This window comes from Neolamprologus multifasciatus, chromosome 3 (assembly GCF_963576455.1).
Source record: "Neolamprologus multifasciatus chromosome 3, fNeoMul1.2, whole genome shotgun sequence".
NCBI lineage: Eukaryota > Metazoa > Chordata > Actinopteri > Cichliformes > Cichlidae > Neolamprologus > Neolamprologus multifasciatus.
In genome coordinates, this window is record NC_140441.1 from 11312223 (window position 1) to 11331284 (window position 19062).

Below are 19062 nucleotides of genomic sequence, written 5' to 3' on the forward strand. Positions count from 1 at the left end.
ATGGTGTTGTGTATAGTATGTTGCATTGTTTTGTTTTGTTTTTTGCTTGTTTTCTATTCTTTTTCTCTCAACAGGTGATCCCGGAGATATTTTTTCTTCCCCCCTTTCTCACTGTCCCTCTCCCCTTCTGTTTTTCTTTTCCTTCCTCTTTCTTTCTCCCTTTCCTATCCCTCACTCATGTCTGTCCCGTCTGTAACAACTGAAAATAAAATAAATAATAAAAACAAAGGTCGATCAAATGGACCAATACGGCAATGCCATGATGATCCATTTGGCAAAATAAATCCATTGGGTATCCTTGTTGGTCTTCAGACAACAATTCTGACGGCTAAAGAACCAAATGGGACAGGCGAAAAAGAAAAAAAAAAAAAAAAAAAAAAAAAACAGTGTTGATCTGTGGCACAAGGACTGTTACAGATGAACCTGCATACTGGGGTTTGCTGGGTAATATGACCAAGATACAGTCAGTGGTTGGCCATAAGATAGACTTCTCCTCTTCAGCTGCCCCAAAAAAGGCTCTTGATCAAAACATAAACAGACCATCTGTAGTGACAGATAAAAGGAGCCGTCCTCTAAAAAGAAAAATCCCACCTGCTACTGTGGAGGAGTTGTCACTGCTATAATGCCATAATGTTTTATCTAGGGGTCTAGATTTATGCCTGTAGTGCACTGCCGTGTAAATAATTAGCATTTACTGAATATGTACTGACTGAGTATCACTGTTCAAAAATTGAATAAAGAAACAAACAAATTTTTGCCTTTTTTTATTAAAACCACTTTATAGAACATCACATTAGTTACAATGTAGAATCCATGTCACTGGGGCATTTTGATTCAATAAACAGTAAAAAGGTGAGCTGTGAAGACCAAGGACAAGTGCAGTTCACAGGTTTTCTATCTAAGGAATCCCAGAGGATTGCATGGTGTCATTGCCCAGCAGTTGTTCCCAGGACATATGGACTCAACCTCAACAATCCCTCACACTGAGCAGCATGAAGTGACAGTGCAGAGGAAAAACTCCCCTTTAACAAGAAGAAACCTCCAGCAGAACCAGAACCCGGTTCAGTACCAGCAGCCATTTGGATTTGGAGGAGAGAGACAGAGACACAGAACTACCAAAAGTATATTTTTTTATGTGATTGACTGTTGTTGTAATTCAAGCCCTGAGTGTAGAGCAGGTAAGATATAAAGTTGCATCCTAAATTCCATGCTCATGCAGAGTGTTTAGTTTATGACTTTTTCACCTGGTCATTTCTTGATGAACGGATGGTCTTTCAGGGTTGACCAAGCTGGTACCCTGGCCACCTTGACTCTGTTCTCTGCAAGATGTTACAAAAAACAAAATCATATGGAGACAATATTGGACACAAAAAATATATAACAATTTAGTTAAATGTAGCATTAACTCATAAGTCTTGCTAAAGTAAACCTTGTATTCTGATTCATCACAGCAGCAGTTCGGTTGGATGATGTCAGCAACTGCAGCAAGTGTCTTGCTGACTGAATCATTTCATCTTGCATGATCTGAAACAAACACAAAGACAGAAACAATTTATAAATAAGAATTGATCATTTATTAGATACCAATGTGAATATGTCTACCATAAAACTTGTGTGGAGCGAAGTTACATTCAATCAAGATGGTCTGGCATGCTACAACTTTATCGTTGTTAAATTCTGGGTACAAGTATACATACCCATCTTGTACATGATTTTAATATTATTATTATTATTATTATTATTATTATTATTATTATTATTATTATTATCATCCTACCCAATTACATGTTTCTTTTAATCAGAGTATGCTGTTTTAATGACTTTACAATATCATTTACATTGTGTTCCTTACATTTTCCCTAATTGTATGTTATATTAATCCTATATTTCCGTTTTAATTATTCTAATGTTTGCCTTGTTTTCTTCACTGTCTGGTCTGCCTCTGTCTCGCCTGTATGGATGCATTTACACCCAACAAAGGATGTTTTAATTCACCACTATTCCAGTGAAACATGAGTCTCCCATCTTCCTGCTACTGGTCTCGAGTTTTTGTTCACCAAAGCACACACCAACTTCATACTGACAGACAGATCACTGCCCTTTTCCCGCCTTGTCTGACCGTGTTTTGTGGCTTTGGTTCAGTTCACTTCACCTCACTCTTCCCCATTCTTGTCATTAAATCAGGCCGTTCTGCAACCATGACAGCCATTCACTCTATGGCTTTATTCATGGTGTATTTTACCCCTTCACCAAAGGCTGTTCTCGTTTCCAACATTATATTTGCAGTGTTCGTCTATCTATCAATATCTGCGGAGTATGGTTTTGTACCGAGTATCCTATTTTCTAAAGCACAGCATGTAAAGGGTAGCTCGGTTAGCAAGATGCTAGCATGTAACGCTTAGTGAGACACGCCTCAGACGAGTTGAGCAAAGACCCCGTCTGTGTACTTTATACGTGAGCAACGGATTTAAATAAAATTAACGTTTCAAAAGACAAACTTGAAGATAAAAAACAATACACTTACCGGATAACCGCCAGGGTTTGCCGCTGCCATCTTGCCGCTCCTAAATTCAAAACTGCCTGAAAAAGGTGAATTTTTGAAGGTAATTTTTTTGCAGGTGAATTTTTGCAGGTGAATTTTTTGCAGGTGAATATTTGATGGTGAATTTTTTGCAGGTGAATTTTTGCAGGTGAATTTTTGCAGGAGAATATTTTTGCAGGGAAATTTGGAGGATAAAAATGCAGTGTTATAAATTCAATGTCTAAAAATAGTTGAATTCTGATGATACTATATTTCTTCCATAGACGACCAACCAGGACATTTCACTCACTCAGCGGCTCATTAAATGTATCACGTGAAGAAAATTGGAAACTGTTAAGAGATTTTACCTTATTACCTTTATAATTGTTTATGTTTAGCTTTATTTGAATTTCACAGAAATGCCTGTACATAGCGTATCAGCAAATTCTTTAACTGGAACAAAGTGACCACATGAAGAAGTTGCTCAAGTTTAGACAACACCCACATGTATTGTTTTAACCCACTACAAGATCGTTAATCAACTTGTTCCTCTTTGTCTTGCAAGGCTGCATCCTGTGCAGCCTCGTATGCAATCACCAGATAAGAAGTGTTTTTTCCTTAACTTGTACTCCACCCATGAGTGTTATGCAAGATAAGACAGTATATAATAAAGTTTGAGCAGATGCTCGGCGCGCATTTCTGCACGACTCTGATAGTTGACAGATCGTACTCAGGAATCGCCCATGTACATGAATTAACTCTGGGCCCGTGATTCTTTGCTTTCCTGAGGTTTTTCTCCTAACATTTCTTGGTCCTCCGAGCCGGATTTGGAAAAAGCAACTCGATTGTTGTGACTCCAAACCAGAGATCTACGCTGTATCCTGTCATCGTGGGGACCCCACACCGAGGTCTGCCGACAGCCTCCTCCATGGAAGGAGTGGCCGGTGTTCTTATCAGTAGTCCGCGACGCTAGGATCCAGTGAAAGACCTCAAACATAGACGGAGAGATCTTGGAAAGGTAAAGAATCTACTCAATCACACTCGCGTAAAACGAACATAGGACTAATCCGCCGAAAGGACTGTAATGTATAATAAGGTTGACCCACTGCAAGGGTCTAAGAAGGTCTAACCCGCCACAAGTGTCTAAACAGGTCTAACCCGCCGCAAGGGTCCAAAAAGGTCTAACCCGCCGCAAGGGTCCAAAAAGGTCTCACCCGCCGCAAGGGTTTAGGAGTGATCCGCTGTAAGGATCTGCGTGACTGTGTGTAAATGTCTGTGTTTTCTGTGTGTCGGAAGTAAGTGATTTTTACAGCACAATAAGTTGCTGAACTACCTCCATTGTTACTGTCTTTTTATTTACTGTAAGGAGCTCAAGTACTGGTGACAAAGGGGAAAGGTTGGGTTTCATCCCATAAAACTGACACCGCTTCGTGAGTAGCACGAAGTAGAAGGGCGTGTCAGCAACCACCCCCACGTCTCGTGCCAGAGACGGCTCTGCAGTTGTGTGATAATGGGTAATCAGCCCACCAAACTCACTGCTGACGAGCAGTGGCTAGAGAAAAAATGTCCAGGCGCCGGACAAATTAGTGTTTGTAGATGGAGAAATTCTAAGAAAACGAAATGTCCCACTTGGGAAGGGAAATGCAGCCCCTCAGCATTAACACATCTGAAGGAAGCTCTTTAAAAGAAGCAGTTAGGCGAGACGAAAAGAAAAAACAAGAGAAAGAAGATAAACAGTCAGAAAAACAGAACTAAACTGCCAGTTTAGTAAAACCAGACGAGACACTGTGCAGTCCTCGCAATCCTTTTATTAATCCACCACCCATTCCTGCAGCCGCATCTGCAGCACCACCCGTTATACACTCACCCATATCAGGAAGAACATAATAATCGATTCCATGGAGCTATTTACAGCTCCATGTGTCTCTCAAACTCACAAGCGAGCTCTCACTCCTCCCTGAAGACAAGGAATGCAGCTCCAAAGAGCAATAACATGGCAGATAAAGAGACAGCAGCAAAGTCCTGAGAAAAGAGTCCCAGCAAGCAGCAGCAGTGTGGACAAACAGCATCAGAGAAGAAGAGCAAACCCATCATCCTGCCTGATTGGATGAATGGCACTGTGTTCCCAACAAGCTGCAAATTCACTGTGCATGTGAAAAGAACGTTTGAGGAGAACTGAGGAGACTGTTGGAGTTTGACATTTGCCACCTTTGGAGAAAATGGCAAGAAGAGACAGTGAAACACAGGACAAAGCTGAAAGAGAACTGCCTGCTATTGGACTGTTGAAGTAGGAGAGGACAACAGTGAGAGTAAGTGAGAATGCTGGTGTTTAAAGTGGGAAATCAAAATTTGGGTTAGCAAACCTGGGAAAAACAAAACTGACTGCTTAAGTGGGAAAATTGTGAAGGAGTCTGAAACACTGCAAAAAGAAACATACAAAATCACACACTGTAACGTGCGGTGGAGATGAAGCCAGCCGCGGAGGTGTGCAGGTGGATAGCGAATGAGCAACAGCTTCTGACTTTCCAAAAAGTACTCATTTATTTACAATATCAAAAATAAAAGTGCTACCTCTACCACACATTACTAAAGAGCACACTAGTCCGCGTACACACGGGAGCATCCATTACAGGAGGAGTGCGAAGAAGAAACAAAAAGGGGGTGACCCACCAGTCATGAGACAGGAGGCGCCGCCATGTGGTGATACACTGCATTACAATAGCAACTGTTACATAGTCCCCCCTGGTGAGAAAAAGGCTGTCCTCAGCCGTACACAGCTGAAAAAGCACACACCACACCTAACAGTACCCTATACATAGACGTTACAGCTAAGATCGGTGCACACACACAGTGCAAAAGACCATTTAAAAATGAAATTGGTGAAAATAAGACGAATATGTACAGTGGAAAATCAGTTTTCTTAGTTTTTCACTTTTTTTTCTTTTTTAAAGTAAATGCCAAGAATGAACCTTAACGCAATAAAGAGCCATAAAACTGGATTAAGTAGAGCAAACAGAAACATCTACATATCATGACTCAAAATAGCAATGCAACAAGACAGCATCAAAGAGGTTTAACCAAAACATTTCACTTCAGATCAAGCCTGGTGAGAAAAAGGCTGTCCTCAGCCGTACACAGGTAACCCTCCTCCCGCTACCCCCTTTCACTATACATAGCTACTTTAGGTAGTAAGCAGGCTGTGGAGGAATTGTTATACAGCATCGGTACAGTCAATACAATCAATAAACAAAATTAGTGACTCAAGCAAACAATACAGAACAGTCAGTGTTACTGGGTACTCATCCTCTTGAGATTGTCCTAGACAAGGGAAAAACAGTCAAAAATACAACACATCCCGTTGTTTAAATCAGTACAACAGAAAACCAAACCAAAAGCCTCTCACGGGCTGTGGTGACGAGGGTTCAGTGGAACAGAACAGGTAATCATCCCTTACGAACAGAATAATTACATCACATACATCTTGCATGAAACCAACCCTCAGTCAACCTCAAGTTCGTCCATATGATAACAGTTAGTCCACCTGGTACCCGTCCAACCAGCGGTCATTACGGGGAACCGGCGGGGTTCGTTGGGGAGATGGCCGCTCTCCCGGCTCTCCCGTAGCTCCATGATCCAGACACTTCAGCGAAGCCTGTAAGCAAACTCGTGGCTTCTCGACCTCAGCTTCCAAGTTTACCACTTCAAAATTGAGGTAAAGAGGTGTAGAGTGAGGGATGATGTACTTTGTCAGGCCAGGCGCCTCAGCATCCGGGTCGCAGCCATCCTCCTCACTCCTCGTGTCTGCGTGGGACGCCATTTTAAAAGTGTGGAAACAACTCGCTCCCACAAAAGTTATGGCGAAGTGAAAAGAGCGTTCACACACAGTACCTAAGCGCATATATCAGTCAGACCGAGAGCGTCCATGCACACTCTGATGCTTCAATGCTTTACACAAAACAACACGACCCTCTGAATAAACCCTGAGTCAAAGTCACTGCAGCATTAGCCTTAGCTTTAGCGCCGCCGATGTCGTAACGGTCCAACAGCACTGAGTTGGCGGTCCGACGGACCGTACAGTCACTCACGGAGTACTCTCCCTCGGTAGGCGAGCGCGTCAAGCGATGGGTCGGTGGTCTTCCACGCCTGCAAATATCGTTGAAATCGCGGGGAGTCAGCTCCTTCTTTTTCTTTCTCCCAAGCGGAGCAGCGGCACGCCGCGGTATCCAGAATTAGTCTGGTCCCACCTGAGCTGAGGCTGCGGCCATGGCTGGGGAAAACGTCCGAGCGTCCGCAAAAGTGGGGGGATTTCCGAGACAGTTCACGTGCAAGAAGAGAAGAATCCTCGGCGGGATACAAAAATCGTCTGAAGTCCAAGGGGAAAAGGTTCGGGCGCCAGTTGTAACGTGCGGTGGAGATGAAGCCAGCCGCGGAGGTGTGCAGGTGGATAGCGAATGAGCAACAGCTTCTGACTTTCCAAAAAGTACTCATTTATTTACAATATCAAAAATAAAAGTGCTACCTCTACCACACATTACTAAAGAGCACACTAGTCCGCGTACACACGGGAGCATCCATTACAGGAGGAGTGCGAAGAAGAAACAAAAAGGGGGTGACCCACCAGTCATGAGACAGGAGGCGCCGCCATGTGGTGATACACTGCATTACAATAGCAACTGTTACAACACACACAAGCAGAACATGCATTAACCCTACTAACACTTCCAAACACAAGAGAACTCATGAAGATTAGACAACATCTTAAGCATGCGAGTCTGTTTACCATCTTGTCCAAGTCACTTAGTGTGATGCAAAGATCAATGGACTCATAGCACATTAGTTAAGAGATGATCAAATAATAGCAGAGAAATGTGTAGGAAAGGCAGCTTTAAGAACATGCTCTGCTGGATATGCAGCTCCACAGACATGCATTAAACCTGCCTAATAACACAAACACCCATGCAATGAAAATTAGCTTGTTATCTCTCATCAGTGTTAAAATAGTGTGAATTTAACAGACACTTGTTATCAAATGCTGAAATTATCCAATGAAAAAATTGACTCTCTAGGTTGCAGGACAACAGTTTAACTTTTGTGGGAAAAAAGATGCTGGTTTGACCAACCAGTGATCAGACAATAAATTTAGTTGTTAATACAGTAAATTGGGAGATGTTTTCTGCTTGATTGATGCAGCACAAGTAATTTACTGTATGAGGGAAATTCTATTTTTGTGATAACATTTTGAATATGCATTTCTGTTGTCCTGTCATCTTAGTGGGTTAATAGCTGATATGCAAATTTAGTTGATCGTTCTTAGATTGAGGAAAGGTGACTGAATTTTAGCACGAGTGAATGAGATGTGTTGGAGTTTGTTAGAGTGGAGACTCTAAAACACTGAGTTTCCTGTTTTGATGTGCGAGTGAATCCTGTACCTAGATACACAACTCTGAATACATCAGAACAAACTTCTTTTGTGAAGTGCATGACAACATGTCACATGTTTTATGATGATGGGAAAAAAGGAAAACTGAATAAAATGGGTGTGTGTGGCCTAAATAAGTGAGAAGCACAGACCTGGGGATTAAACTCATAGCTAATAACATATTAGGCTTATGTTGTGTGTTGTGCAGCTGATGGTTGGTTTGGAGTGAATCTAGCATGCTAATGGTATGATTTACCCTCCTGAGATGAGGAGCTTGTGTCATGACGTAACAAGGCCAGAAGACGATGTTAACTATGACAATGATGATAGTGATGACTATGATGTAGACTCTGATACAAGTGTCTAAGTTGCCCATAAAAACCAGCAAATGCATTCTATGACGAACTAACTGAAAATACATGTTGTAAGAAGTTATGTTCTGATAAATGATATGTGTTTTGCTGTACATTTCAAATCCAGCTAAAACAGGAGGGAATGTTAAAAGATTTTGAACTGTGATAATTGCTTATGTTTAGCTTTATTTGAATTTCGCAGTAATGCTTGTACATAGCGTGTCAGCATTTCTTTAACTGGAGCAAAGTGACCACATGAGGAAGTTGCTCAAGTTTAGACAACACCCACATGTACTGTTTTAACCCACTACAAGATCGTTAAGCAACTTGTTCCTCTTTGTCTTGCAAGGCTGCATCCTGTGCAGCCTCGTATGCAATCACCAGATAAGAAGTTGTTTTTTCCTTAACTTGTACTCCACCCATGAGTAAGACAGTATATAATAAAGTTTGAGCAGATGCCCGGCGCGCATTCCTGCAGGACTCTGTAGTTGACAGATCGTGCTCTGGAATCGCCCATGTACATGAATTAACTCTGGGCCCGTGATTCTTTGCTTCCTGAGGTTTTTCTCCTTACAGTTTTGCAACATGGCATTTGGGTCTTCTAACTAAAATACAAAAATAGGAAGATAAATAGTACCATCATTGTCTGACCTGGCCCACATCTGGTTGACATACAGTCTGCCATGACACCAGTTAGTCAGAAGTGCCAGCTTGATACCTGATCTGGGCCAGACCTGTTTTCTATGAGCCTGGGCCACATAAACCAAACCACAATTGGGCCAGATGTGGCATGCCATCACATAAACAGTGCCATCTACGCCAGGCCTTGCCCACATCTGGATGACATACCACTTACCATTCCAGAAGTCAGTCAGCAGTGCTGGCTTGACATCAGATCTGGGCCAGACTTGTCTGCTATGTGGGTAGCACAGACAGACTTGTCCGGTATGTGGGCTAGGTGTAAGAACATTGTGTAGGCCAGATCTGGGCCATACCATTTTTGCTATGTGGGTATGTGAGGGAATCACCTTTTCACACATGGTCCCTCCCATGCGTTAACTCACCAGAACTAGGAGAATAACAAAAAGTTAGATTAGTAACACAGAAAAGTGGGAGCTAAACAGGTTAAGTCTCTAGGCCCCACACCCAATCATGTGAACCTACAGTCTTCTCCCCTCCTCTGGTTTCTGTCATCCTTCTACTCCTGCAAAAACAAACATACATACATCCTTTTTTACTGCTAGGGTAGGATTTAGGTATTAGAAGTGAATAATCCTAAAATAGGTACAGTCTTTAGTATTAGTTTTAAGTCAGTGAAAGCTTCAATGCACACCATCAGTCCGTCACAATCCAGTGACATGCATTCATACCAGTTAGTGCTGATAGCGGAGCCTCACACGCACATATTTGAGTATCCACTAACAACAATATGTCATCTGTTTTTTTAAAGAAAAAAACTATTCTTTATGATTTTGGAATGGATAAAATCACTCAATCCAAAGCACACCTTATCTCTTCACAGTTCACCCAACACTAATGTTTCCTAAACACTTCACTGCAATATCTCATCACTGGAATGTGAATTTCTTCCCCAGGTCTGCACTGTTGCACTCATTTTAGTCACAGACCCAATAATTTTATTGAGATTTTCTTCTTTTTCCCCAAAAAATAAAACACATGGCATGCTGTCATGTATTTTACAAAGTTTGTTCCCATGTAATCAGAGGTGTGTTTGTCTAGGTGCAAGCTTCACCCATACATCAGAAACAGGAAACTAAAAGTCTCCGCTCATTCAACCCTCACTTTCATCTATCCACTTGTGAGATCAAATTGTCTTTCCTTCATACAGTAAATCACTTGTGTTTCTCAACAGAAAGCATCTCACAATTTACTATATTAACAACCAAATTTATTATCTGATCACTGGTTGGTCATACCAGAATCCAGTGGCGGATAGTAGTGATATAGGGAGGGTGGGCTAACAAATGCATTATATAGTTCACACTATTAGCAGCAGCATCACATCCTTGATACCACATTACAGCCAGAAGACCTTGTAATAGCAGAAGAAGACTCAAACGACATGTCACCAATGAAAGGAGTTGGTATCCATAGTCAAAAATATTGATCTTTAAAGAAGAGTAACAGGTAACAGGAAAGAAGCATGTTACGTATTTAAAGGGGAGAAAGAGAGAGCAAGAGAGAGGGAGAGAGGGGTCGGGCTTACCTTATTTAAAGAGAAGATCACATCGTTGAGTTTTCTGGGATGCAAACATGTTAATTACCCTTTCATTGAAGTCAAACGACACCATGTGCTGAGCTTTCTCAAAGCAAGCCTTTTACTGCTCCATCCTTATGTCACAACACTGTTATAGCCCGCTGCATCTTGTCAGCCTTGCTGTAGCTTGAGCTGTGTCTGCCTCTGGTTTAGATGGTTAACTTGTTCTTCAATTCATCGATGGAGTAGGAAAATTTCTCCTGTCTGAATCTGAGATCTGCGGTCCATTTTTGAAGAATGTTGTATAAAATATCAACAAGCATGAAAAAAGCTAAGAAAAGAAAGTGTGCATCCCACAGCAAAGCGGACATCCAGAAACACACCTTGCTGAAGGGAAGTCGGGGATTCTTCTGATCCCTGTAAAGCTAGCTCATATGCCCCACAAAATGTAATACAGTCCACAATCCTGATAAACCTGGAACAAGCCAGCTGGATAACTGCAGATATTGCAACCAACTAGCACAACGCTCGAGCGGAGGATCTCTCCCGCCCGGCACCAGTGGCGTGGACCTTGGTGACTGAATGCTGAGTTTCTACAGGATGGTCTCTCGCACTCGGAAATGGACAGTACGTGCAGTTCTCTACTTTTTTGATCTGGCAATCACCAAACCACTAGTTCTCTGACTTCAAACTGCTCCTTGGTGAAAGGTTGAAGCAAATGGTTGCCATAAAAGTTCAGCTTTACATGTTTGGCCTTCCTATGTCCTCTGCAGTGGACATGTGATATCTAAAACATAAAAACTTTTTTTCCTAAAAAAATTATTTCACTCTTCTGATTACCTTACAAACATTGGGGGAATTAAAAAAAAAATTGATTGGACAACATTTTTTTCCTGGTAGTCAGGAGGATATACGTATGTATGCTTGCTTTCTGCACTCCAAAAACTAAAACTGACATTTACTTAAAAATTTTGAGGCAACACTTTTACACTTAAAAATATTGAGTAGATTGGAAACCAGTCAAATCTGTTCAATATACTTGATCAATTGAATAACTAAAGCTTAAAAGTTATTCCAATTACAAGATGAACTGCCAACACTTGAGCCACGATCACCCCCTAACATTCAAATATCAATGTTATTGTATTTCACTGGTAGTCTAAGCCTTAAAAAAACAAACAAACTAATATGTAGTTGTGTGTTTCATAATGCATGTATGAAAAATGACCACATGTTAAACATTTTTCCAAACAAAAATTAAATTTTCATAAATATGGCAATAACTAAAATAAACAAGCACTAAAAAAACAAGAGCCTTTTCCCTTTTAGCTCAAAGCCTTACATACTTGAAGGATAAATGGCAACCTAGGAGAGCAAACACAAAAGCTCAGAGTATTTAAAAAACAAAATGAACAAAACAACGAAAAAGGCTCATGATAGTCAATTACTCTACGTTATCGTGTTTTACTTACACTTTTCAGTTGTAGTTGCTGACAATAAATAGCATTGATTTGAATAATTGATGATTTTAGTACAAGATACTGATGAGTATAGATACCTATTTCTCAAATATTTTGTTTCAATTTTAAACAAAAATATTAAGTACATGCAAAGAAGGTATTCTGTGAACCACATACTGAATTTTTTGTCTGAGATAAATAAATACACCCCCCCACACACACACACACACACACACACACACACACACAAACACACAAAATATCTAAAAAGATAGCACGGTTCTGGAAAAAAAGTCTTTGAATAGATGAAACCAACATCAACCTCCACCAGAATGATGGCAAGAAAAAAGTATGGAGAACAGCTCATCATCCAAAGCATACCACATCATCTGTAAAACATGGTGAACACAGTGTGATGGCCTGGGTGTGCTGCCTGCACTGGGACACTGGAGTTTATCGATGATGTGACACAGGACCGTGGTCGGCTGAAGATCCCCTCACACCATATTAGCTAACACAAACTAATGTCGTGCATGTAACTGTGTATATGTTAGTGGTACTCTCTGTACTAAGTTTTCCATAACATATGAGTATCTGATTATAAGCAAAAGGAAACAATAAATGCTCATATAACACACATATTTAAAAATTCCAAAGGTCATTAGTGACTTAATGTATATATTTTCTCATGATTTATAATAAAGCCTTAAATTTGTTTAAAAAAAAGAAAACAAATAATAAAAACAAAATGAAAGATGTACACAAAAAAGGACAGATACTTTTTGAGATGTGAATTGTTACTTGATGTTAAATGACTCTTTGAGACTTTTTTCGGCCTGTTCTTTTGTAATTCTTGTCCAACTTCCAGGAATCTCAGCAGGTTCTGCATTATATTCTTTGGCAAAATTATCATTGTACTTAACCATTATAAATTTCCAGTGGTCTGATGCTTCAAGGCTCACATCTGGAGGGATTTTCCAGTCTGGAAAAATTTCCTTTTAGTGCACATAAGGGTGACATTCATGGTTTGTAGCACTGCATCTAAAGCTGTTGTCACTGATCACAGAAGATGAGCATATGTCAGTGACAAGTTTTCTTGTATCGCCCCACTTGTATCTACCCAGACCCTCTGGCTGATGCAGTAAAGCAAAGTGCTCAGTATGACCACATCCTCCTGCATCACAGGGAGCTTTGCAGAATGGACACTGTTTGCCACAACCAATCAGTTTGTTGAAAAGCTCATTTTCAGGTTGCACATGAAGACATTGTAGTTTCGTTTGAAAGTTCAGTGCCTGAAACGCTTTTCTAAGATCTTGTGTCATGTCCTTTACACACTCCGTGAGCCAGTGAGCAAACTGTTCCTTGTCAGCATTGTTCAGGATCATGAACGCACCAAGAGCATCCTGGGAAATGACCAGTTTATTACCAAGTTCTTTACAAATATCTTCAACAAATCTCCCCAATTCAGAATCCGTATTTCCTGTTTTGGCTTTTTCAATGGCATCATTTATGCTTCTGATACATGACTGCAGGTGTCGGTCCTCAAACTCGGATACTGACACAGTTGAGAAGTGCTCCACTATTTGATGGTGAATCCATGTCTTGACAAATTTCTCATATGAGTCAATATAGCTCACATAGTTTTTAAAATCATCTTTTGAAAGTAAATCCAGTAAAACTGAATATTGGAAGGACATTCGATTGCTGAGCTGCTCACATGTCAGCATTTCACCAGTGATATCAGGTCCCAGACATCGAGTGATAAAATCTTCAACAGCAGGCTTCAAGCATTTGTTGGTGAATTCTTCTGCCTTCTTCTGACACTGGTCTCTTTCATGGAACACATCTTTGAAATCATCACGAAACTTTTCCTTGTTTTTCATCAGACATCTGTAGGGATCATTTTCTTGGATGAAATCTTCGTGCATTTTCTGGAACTCTCTGGCTGCAAATCCACAGATGTGCTGTTTGAGAGAAACTTCAAAGTCAGTGTCGTTGTTAACATCTCGATTCTTTTGCAGTTTCTCGTCAATCATAAGTAGGATCTCCTGGATGTATCAGAGTAATTTCTTTTCTTTTTCACTTTTTCTCTCACAAACTGACTGCAAACATCTATGATGCTGTCAGCCTGTTTTTGTGCAGCTATTTTGTAATCTTCTTTTCTAAACAAATTCCAGACAACGTGTTTGAATTTTTTAAAAAAAAACCTTCAGGTGTATATTTGAAAGGCTCTTTTCCACAATCCTGCAGACTTTTTTTTACTTAGTAATTCACATGCATGACTCCCTCTGTGTGACAGATTGATTCTCATGCAGTGAAATGTGCTGGTGAAGACATCTATGATCTGTTGTTCAGAAAAAGAAAGCTTCTTCAGAGTTTCATTCCACATCTTGTCAAATTCTTTGTCCAGCTCTTCATCACTCATCTGGGCTTTTTTTCATTCTGCACATATCTATCAACACATGAACTGCCTTTTCAATCTCTTTTTTATGGTTCTCTTTGATTTTATCAATTTCTGTCATTCCCTGTTTGATTTCTACTGCCATCGTGAGTTGAATAAAAACAGATCTCTCCATTTCACGCCAGAGGCTCTTTGCACTGTTTGAGAATTCCTCTTTGTATCCTTCAACAAGATAAACATGACCCTCTGGTTGCTTGAAATACTCTGTCAAATATTCTAGGAGTTTTGTCTCCCATGTAGACAGCACTGTAGAGACTTCGCTCTTCAAAGATGTGAGAAATACTGTCAAGTCAGAAAAGTGAGATTTTGCTGCAATTGTACCAAAATTGGAAATTCTTGTTTCTGCGTTGGTTACCCAGGTGTACATTTCTTTTCTGAATTCCCACTCCCATTTGTTGAATTCTGTGCAGAGTCTCATGTATGCATCAGCTACGAGGCTGTTTCTGAAGCTGAAGATGAAGTTTTCATGCTTTACTCCATTCCACAGGCTCTTTATCCACTCTGTAAACTCAGAGATATCATTAGCAGATGACTCACAGTTTCCCAGCAGTTGGATGATGTGTTTCTTGAGCTCATATACAGCCTCACTGTAGCCTGCATTGACTGGTGCCATTGGTGGGTTTCCATTCCAGAGTCCAGGAATGTACTAGTTCCCAGTGTCTGGACTGTACTCCATCACATCAGTGAAGCTCTTGTTCTCCTCTTTCTTTTCCATTTTGGCTGCTGCCTGGGTCATCTCATTTAACTGTTCCAGGAGTAGTTTCCTGTCTCGTGAGTTATTGTCATGGGCTGAAACATCGGAAACATTCTGGTGAACAAACTGACATTTCGGCTTTTTGCCCACCTCCTTCATCCTGAGAAAAGCATGCACAACTATTTGTAGGATGTCCTTCATTTCAGTTGAATTCTCCATTGCAACATTGACAATGGTGACATTACTCAGTCCTATAACAAGTGTTGCAAGCTCATTGTCGTGCTCATAGCTGTTGTCCAGTTGAGCAAGTTTTGGTGACTTTAAGCCCTCTGTGTCAATGATCAGCATGAAGTCACAGTTTAGGACTCTTTTCATGTCTTCATTGATTTTGATGAGCAGCATAAAGGCACCTCGAGTACATCGACCACTGCTGACTGCAAACTGCACTCCAAACATGGTGTTAAGGAGAGTGGACTTTCCTGTGCTCTGAACTCCAAGAACTGTGACGACCAGTATCTTTCTGTTTGGAGACACCAAGTCACTGAGCTGAGAGAGAACATCACTCACCCATCTGAGAGGGATGTTGGATGCATCTCCATCTACAAGCTCAAGCGGAAATCCATCAAGCAACAACTCTGCACACAGTTTGGGCAGATGCTGCAACTGTTGACGTGATGGATCTGTTTGTGGAAGGGACAGTGAGGCTTCATAGATCTGACCCATTTCACGGAAGAAGTGTTCAGTCCCCAGTGAGCTGTTGGAAATTTGTCTGTCAATCTCCTTTATCTCCTTCTTGTTCTCAGAGTTCTTGCATTTTTCTTTATATTTCATCCGAAGTTCAGACATTTTTGTACGAGACAGGTTATCCAGGTTCATTCGCATCCATTTCAGGAAATAAAACCTCTCTGTTCCTGGGCTTGATATTGCATTGATGAAACATGTCATAGCTGTCGACATGTCATAAGAGTTCTGCCTTTTCCTCAGTTTTTCTTTCTTCAGATGAAGATCACTTTTATAATCTTCTATATTTTTTGATCCAACTTTTCGAAGGCGAAATTCTTCTTTCTCTAAGCAGGTCAGTTCTTTCCATATTTCTCCTTGCCGAGGAAGGTGATCTTCTTTGTATTTAAGGATGTCTTGAATTTCTGCAGTGATGGCTTCAGCATTTATCTTTGCAATCTGGCACTCTGGAGAGTCTTCATCAACCAGGATTCCCAGTTCATGGGCAATGTCTGCCATCTGCTCTATTGTCACCTTCATCTTTGAAGTTTCAACTACATCTGTGATTGTTTTTCTCAGATTTTTTACCAAGTCTGCATCATTTTTTCTTTTTGTCTTAATAATGATGTTGTAGTCAAGCCCAACTTGGTTGCTACTTCTTTTAAAGCATCTTTACTGAAGCGCTTGCTCTCATAGTTACCCACTAAGCACACCTTTGTCTTATGCTTTTGGTTGCTAAGTAGACTGCACTTAGAGAAATCCAAATGGTCAAAGAACACAAAAACTGCTGCAGATGTCTGACACAGAAAGGAGTATTGTGTTTCAAATGAAGCAATGTCCCCACGAAGGTTAGCTACAGCCACTGGCTGACTGAAAATATCAATGTTTGCTTTTCCACCAGGAAGATACCAAGTAATTTCAGTCAGTCCGTTGGATATTCTTCTTGGACTGTCACCACACTCCATGTTGTGTTGAACAAAGGTGTCATGGTACTGCTGAGAATTGCTCAGAAGCTTATTGAGAATCTCTGACTTGGATAAAGAGCACTCACCCAGTCTGACAAAAGAGATCATTGGAAGTTCAGAGAGAACGATTCTGTCTTCAATGAAGCCCTTGGATTCTGACAGAGACTGAGGTCTGTACTTTTTAACAATGTCTCTCATGGCCCACAGAATGAGTGTACACTGATTGGTGTCACAATTTGGAAGCAGCAGAGGAACAGAGAACTGACACATGGACATTTTCAGTGCTATTTCCTGCTGTAGGAAACCATCAGAACACAGAAAGAGAGCAGTGATAATGTCCAGGGGGTTTAGCATATCATCTGCGTCTGGGCTCTTAAACAGATCATCAAAATCTAAGTTTGAATCCTGTGATTCATCATCAGAATCTGATTCACACAGTGATTTCACATTTCTAGCTGTCACATTAACCATCATCAGTTTCTTTAGAAAACACCATGGAAGGTCTGAGTTACTCTTGACAGGTTGATCAGTGATGGTCTTCTCATTAATCTCAAGTATTCTGCCAAGTGTTAGCTTCTCTCCGTAGTACTGTTCAATGTCCAGATCCTTCATTAAGTTTTCCAGCTTTGTCACTGTGAAAATAAACACAGAACAGAACATATAGAACAGGGTCATTACTTTTGGTTTAACATTTGAGGGACGTTATTATTACACGTCACAACGAGCTTTCAAACATCAAACTAATATGAACCTAAACAGTATCACAAGCAAGGCAGTTTATTAACTGCCATGGAATGACGGATGAAAAGAGATGAAAGAGGCAAAACTGTGTGCCAAAGTCAGAGGTTGAAGTGGTCAGTGGTTCTTTTTGTTTTTTTTGGCACAGCAGTGGAACAAGTGCAGATGTCCATAAGTTGTGGAACACTATGTCAAAAGTTTGCACACAACTTCTCATTTAATGTTTTTTCTTTATTACTTATATTTTAGATTCATCAAAATAGCCTCCCTTTGTTTTTATTACTGGTTTGCACAATCTTGGCACTCTCTCGATGAGCTTCATGAGGTCGTCACCAGAAATGGTTTTTTGTTGGCCCCTTTGCCTTCCCTCTGCAGTCCATCTCCATCTCATCCCACTTTATCCTCTTTCCTACTCATTTTTTTGTTTATAAGCAAACTCACCTTCTACAACAGATGCAACAGAAAATAGAGCTATTTTTTATTTTCCTTCTTTTTCTCTGATTCAAGCTGAGTACATTGATTAGAATAAAATCTTAGACTGAAATAACATTTGTATTCCCATCTACTATTATTTTATTCTGACATTAAGTCTCTTCTCATATTTGTTTTTCAGGTAGAGCAATGATTTTCCTGGTTCCAACTGACCTGGGGTATGTTTAGTGATCTAACAGTGTCAGAAACCAAGAAATTCCACTACAGCAGTGTTCTTTACATCTCACAGATCATGGTTCAATGAAGAAATATCACCCATTTTTCATTTTAAAAAAGTATTTTAAAACTTTTTTTAAAATGTACTTTGGAAGGACCTTCAAACAAATACAATAATTTTTCATGACATTGATTTTTTAATTATTTTTTTATTTTATATTTTACAATACTTGTTTACTTATTTTACTTTTTTAATGGAATATTTTTTCAGATCTCTCTCCCATCTCACAGCACTTGTCTCTCAATCATCAAATCGTATTACTCTGGAAAAAGTACAAAGTCTCCAGAGACACTATGGCAAAAACAAAATATGCCTCTGCGTCCCACAGACTGGCTGTTAATTCATCCATTGACTTATGGACCCAAGCCAGCACGAGAACCCCAAATATCCATTCTTCCAATTCTCTCCCAAAAAACACCATCTTTTTAGATTAGTCATTCAAGAATGATTTTCTGTGTTGAGTTGGGCATGAACAGCTCAAAAGCTGACTGATGTCTGTCACACGCGTCACTGCCATTCATGCTGGCCCTGGCATTGTTTTTATTATATTTTGTGCAGACAGTTTTGCCTGATGTGTATTTGAGGATGATGACCACTATATTCCACCATTTTCAGATGTGATTGTCTTGCTTGGAGGGATATGGATAGCAGTTTCCTTATTTGGTTTAGAATCATTAGATTCAGAATTAACCTCAAGACGGTCTTCATCTATTCAATTCAATTCAATTTTATTTATATAGCGCCAAATCACAACAAATGTCGCCTCAGGGCGCTTCATAGATACAGAGAAAAGCCCAACAATCA

The 19062-nt window shown here is 40.3% G+C and overlaps 1 long non-coding RNA gene and 1 pseudogene across 1 annotated transcript; both read right to left on the bottom strand.

Annotated features, from left to right (window-relative positions):
- Positions 1 to 779: 779 nt before the first annotated feature.
- LOC146521602 (uncharacterized) lies at positions 780 to 2582 on the bottom strand. The gene is made up of 3 exons (XR_014870375.1): positions 2525 to 2582; positions 1430 to 1524; positions 780 to 1319 (listed from the first exon to the last, which is right to left on the bottom strand). It is a non-coding gene; the product is annotated as an uncharacterized LOC146521602 (long non-coding RNA).
- Positions 2583 to 12739: 10157 nt separating this feature from the next.
- LOC146521603 (up-regulator of cell proliferation-like) lies at positions 12740 to 18236 on the bottom strand (annotated as a pseudogene).
- Between the last annotated feature and the right edge of the window lie 826 nt (positions 18237 to 19062).